Genomic DNA, 6,101 nt, shown 5'->3' with positions numbered 1-6,101 from the left:
TGCGGATCCTCTCTGTCTCATTTGGAATAATGGCCAACGCATGCCTAGACAACTGGCAAAAACGCGCCTCATACTCTGTAACCGATAAACCATCCTGTCTCAGACTCTCAAACCTCAAGCGACTCTCCTCTCTCACGCTCCATGGGATAAAACGATCTTGGAATGCACTAGCAAACTGCTCCCAAGTCACTGTAGGAGATCCAACTGGCAAAACCCCCGAATAAGTCCTCCACCAGTCTCTCGCTGGTCCACGAAGCTGGAGTGTAGCATATCTAACCCCATGTGACTCAGCTAATCCAACCACCTCTAGTAACTCTCGGCAGGTAGTTAGAAACTCATGAGCGTCCTCGCTCTTCCCACCCTGAAACTGAGGTGGGTCCATCTTTCGAAATCTCTCATACCTACGCTGCTCATCCTCTGTCAGAACAACCATCGATGCAACTTGACCCCCAACTGCTGGTGCAACATCATTCTGAACCGCGGGATCTACTGGTAGTTGCCCCACCACATCCTGAACAACTGGAGCCTGTTGCTGCTCTTGGGTCTGAGCCCCCTCTCTAGTACGAGAGTCATGTGGTGTGGTAGTCGCACCACCACCCTGAGAAAAGCCCTCAAGCACACTTAACACCCTCAATAGTGTATCCTGAAGCAAAGGTGTGACTACAGGATCTGGAGAAACCTGGTCCTCCCTGCCATCAATCTGAGGTTCTGTAGAGACCTCTCTAGCACGACCTCTCACTGGTGCTGCTCCACGTCCACGACCTCTGGCTACTGTCGTACTACTAGCACGACCTCTAGCTCGAGATCTACCCCTACCCCTAGCTGGGGCCTCAACAACTGCCTCGGGAAGTGCCTCCCCTCTACCACCAGTAACATTAGTTCTAGTCCTCGTCATCTGTCAAAAGAGTATACAACAACTCAGTACTAACGAAGGTAACTACGCACGATGAGAAAGAATGAACAAAAGGAAGTTTCCTAGTAATCTTTATATCCTCTCAGAGATGAGTAGAGACGTCTCCGTACTGATCCTTGAGACTCTACGTAGACTCAGCTTGTATACACGTGAGACCTATGAACATGGGGCTCTGATACCATTTTGTCACGACCCAAAAATGGGTGTGATGGAACTCGTCTTATCCCACCAAGACAAGTCAGCCTAAAACCAAATATCTAACAAAGTGCGGAAGTAAATGACAATCCAACAACAATTCCTATTATGAAAACAAGTCATATTAATTCAATCCCCAAAATCAGGTTGTCACGTGCACAAGCCTCTAATGTAAATATTAGAATTGAAATAAAATAGAAGTCTAACATGAAGTTGTCTTTCAAGTAAAAACAAAGTCATAAACTGGAGTAGGAAAGTTTGCTGAAATGACAAGCAGCTACCTCACAATCCTCCACAAGATGCCTCGGAAACGAAAAGAATGACAGGTATCATGAAGATCCAGGCTCGTATCCTACAAAAATTTGTAGAAGCAAGGGGTGAGTACCAAACCACGCGGTACCTAACAAGCAAACCTCTAAACACAAGTTAAGTGAACAAAATACGTGCACTTCTTACACCATGTCTAAACCTCCGCGCTACAGTCTAATAGTTTACAGTTTACCAAACACACAACTCAATAACCACACTCTATCAGTTTACACATTCTCAATAACAACTCAATATTCAACAGTCACAAGCTTCACAGAGAAACACTCACAAGATCAACAAAACACGTGTTCAAGTTCATCAATAATCAAACGTGTAATGCCATGAGATGCAATGTCAAGTATAGTGATGCATGTCTTCCCTAACGATACACACCCGCTGTCTCTCAGTCCGGGACCCATGGGGGACATATCTGTCCATGCATCTGTCGCGGCGCACGACACGGCCCTCGATAATAGTAACCTTCGCAGCGCGCGATACGTCCCTCGAAATATAATATCCATCGCGGCGCGCAATACGACCCTCGAAAATAGTACATCCTCTTACCACAACCATGTCTTAGATACAATGCAAATGACATGCTCAAATGAAAAGGAGGAGATAACCATTTGATAACAAAGCACAATTTGCAACAAGAAATACAACACCAACAATTAAGCAACAAGTCTCCAAATCATTCTCAACATCACACAAAGAAATACACGAATTTCGTACGCTTAACAAGGGTTTAGAAATCCACTTGCCTCAATCACTCTAATAATCACTCTGGGACTTGAGCCTTCCCTTTCCGTTGAGCTTCCAAATCGATGCAATCTATGCAAGTATATATATTCACAATAAGGTTTCAGAACTAACAACACTCACACTTTTGTGTGTTTAATCTTGACCTAAAAATACACCCCAAATTTATAATCAAATTTGTAATTCTCGATGTCAATTAACATTTCAACTATCATAATTTGATTGGTATTTATATAATATAATATATCTAATATTTAATTACTTTATTTAATATTCCAAAACTTAACCCATAATGTGATAAGAATAAGAAAGTAAATTAAATTATCTACTAACCACACATAATATAGCAATCATTACCTATATATATATATATATATATATATATATATATATATATATATATATATATATATATATATATATATATATATATATATTTGCATTAAATTCTAGTTTCAAAATCTTTTTCCAGAACCCACGTTGCCACGTTGAACACCCCTAATTTCTTCACATTACAACATGCATGCCATTTGTTTTTTTTTTTTGTCTTTTTCTTTAATTGTTTTGTTTAATCTTCATTCCTTGTTATACATATATATAATATAATTAACAATATAAAAATTGATATGTATGCACATCTATGTGCAGAAAATAAGAAGCTAAAGGAAAAGAAACTCACCCTCTCGTAGCCGCAAGAGAGAAACCCTTCGCCCCTTTTTCTTTTTTTTTTTCTGAATTATTTAAGTACTAAAAGTGATAGATTTTACCCACATATTTAATTAAATATAGGCTAAAGAGTATAGGGTCTTAAATAAATTATCACTTTAGCCCATAAACTATCGATTAATTAATTCAAGTTAAGCAAATATTCAAAATTTCCAAAAATGACCTTTTGAAAGAATATTAAAAGCTTTAATTGATATATATATATATATATATAAAATTAAAAAATAAAAGACGAAAATATCCATAGAAAGTTCTAGATATTTTTATCCCTTTTTAAAGACTTTATTGAATCATATCATATTGTATTAACTTTTAGCATTAACGTCGAATTGCAAGTTCATCATTGCGATAAACAATGATAAATCAAAATATCATAAAATATTTAATTAAATATTATACGATCATATTTTAATTACTTAAAGGTTGAATGTAACTTCATCACATTACAAAATTTTGCGGTCCTTCATTAAATCAAAATTAAATTAAATAACATGAATAGTGAGTAAATAGAAATCTCAACAATCATATTTTAACCCTCTACATTTAATTCTACCTAAATATGTGAAACTAATTTATTCATCCATTACGTACTTTTGTAAGTAACTTCTTACACAAATGACAAGTTGCACAATTTCTTCTTTAATGAGTCTATTTTGTTTTTTCACCTATTATAAGCATATGTAATGTAATTTATATATATGTTTTGCCTCTAAAAACTTCATTTATAACCATATGAATTACCTAAATTATTAATATTAATTATTTTATTTTATTTTTCTTCTAACCAAATAATTGTTTTTAACAACCTTCCACCTTCCTTGTTATTTTCACAATATTTGATTATTTTCATTAAATAATTTATAGTAATTTCTTCTCCACATGCACACTTTTTGAAAGTGTAACAGTTATTTGGGAAACTAAAAAGTAAGTCCAATTAAATTGATTTGATATATTTATTATTTACCATTAATGTAAATTTATAGAAAAAAACTCACATATATGGATATACGATAGGTTTCAATCTAAAACTCAACGTGTAGTAATTTATTTTTAAGGTGGAGTGATTTGAATAATAGAAGAAGAAATTGTTATTCCAACAAGAATTTTTACTTACTCAATTATTTCTAATTTTTTATTTGTATCTTCTTTTTTCTATAAAGAACATATGAATTGTTATCAAGTATGTAGGTCATTGTTGTTATTTTTATATTTTGCTACTTTTATTACTTGTTGCATGTATTTCGCTGGATGTTAACGTGAATTGATAACATATTTTATTTTAAATTTTCTTGTCACCTTTAGCCTTTAACCAATCAGTTCTCTAACTAAAACTTCACGTTAGAATAATGTTTTCATTGCAAGGATACTTTCATAGGTCAAATGAATTTTGTATTAATTGTAAAACTTTGTTCTATTAGAAAATACATTTATCATTAGTTCTAATGATTTTACATAAATTAGTATAGGATACACGTGTGTTGCACGTGTCCAAGACTAGTACTTACTAAAATCATTAGAAATGAAAATCACAGTCTAATTTTCAGATCAACGAATCGACAAAAACTTGTTCTTGTTTCTCATGCACTCAAGAACCACAAGAATCTTAGGCTAGAATGAGATTTTAACGATGAGTAAAAATATCAATAAATTACATAATAAAATAAATTTGTGCCAATGATACTTATTAAAATCGTTGGAGAAAAATAACCTTTCTTTTGTAACATCAAAGAGTCGACATAAAAACCCTCAATTCATGATTTTCTTGCACTAAAAAATCATAAGAATATTAAGTTAGAATGAAATATCAACTCTTGGCTACTAGGGTTGTGATAGTATAATCGAAGAACTTACGAGTCAAGACAATGTGTCACGAAAATCAAATGACTTTGTTATCATTTTTTTAAAATTCTAAGCGACCCATCCTAACATTATTTCTAAGAAGCTGAATGGTGATTTTACTTATGATGCCCTTAAAAAAATGCAAGTTGGGCGAGAATAAAAAATGGTTCATAAAAATAAACGACTCTAATAATATGTAAAGAAAAACTTATATTAAATCACCAAATTAGCCTAGAATTCGAGCTAATTACGAACAAATTTAAGAGCATAAGTTTCAACTCAAAATATAAGTATTCAAACACAATATTTTGTGCTTGACTTAATTATAATCATAATTCTCGTAACAGAAGAATACGAAAAATTCTAATTGATAAAACAATGTATATGCAATGTTCCTCCACTCAATAAAAAATTATAAAACATCTATTAAATTGAATATTAAACAACAAGCATCTCATCTAGTAAATGTTCAAAGTGGGATAGTATAATGAAAGATGAAAATGTCAAGGGAAAGTTGCAAGATTTTTACCCTTTTTTAAAGTTTTAATTAGTTTTTATATATTTAATCATATTAGTGTTTATCATCAACGTCGAATTACAAAGTCACCATTGAGATAAATTTGAATATTATAAAATATTTAATTAAATATTATACAATCATATTTTAATTACTTGAAAGTTGAATGCAAGTTCACTACTGGACAAAATTTTTGGTCCTTCATTGAATTAAAATCAAATTAAATAGTAATGTTTAAATAACACAAATAGCTAGTACATTGAAAACTCAACAATTATATTTTAACCCTCCACATTCAGTTCTCTCTATATGTGTAAAACTAATTTATTCGCTCATTACATATTTTTGTAAGTAATTTCTTACATAAATGAGAAGTTGCACAATTTCTTTTTTAATGAGACAATTTTATTTGTTCACCTATTATGAGCATACGTAATGTAACTTACACATATGAGTTGCCTCTAAAATACTTCATTTATAACAATATAAATTATCTCAATTATTACTACTAATTATTTTGATTTTTTCTTCTTTTTACCTATTAATTTAACTTCCACATTCGTTGTTATTTCACAATATTTGATTTATTTTCATTAAATGATCTAGAGTAAATATTTCTGCATATGTACATTTTTTGGAAGTGTAACAAGTTTTGAGAAACTAAAAAGGTAGTTCAAATAAAGTGATTTGATATATTTATTGTTTATTATTAATGTAAACTTACTAAAAATTAATATATATGGATACGTGATGGGGTTTCAATTCAAAACTCAACGTGTAGTAATTTATTTTTCAAGGCAGATTGATTTGGATAGCAGAAGAAGAAATTGCCATATCAATAAT

The sequence above is a fragment of the Solanum lycopersicum genome, chromosome 11 (assembly GCF_036512215.1).
Source record: "Solanum lycopersicum chromosome 11, SLM_r2.1".
NCBI lineage: Eukaryota > Viridiplantae > Streptophyta > Magnoliopsida > Solanales > Solanaceae > Solanum > Solanum lycopersicum.
Note: the sequence above shows the minus strand (reverse complement) of the source record.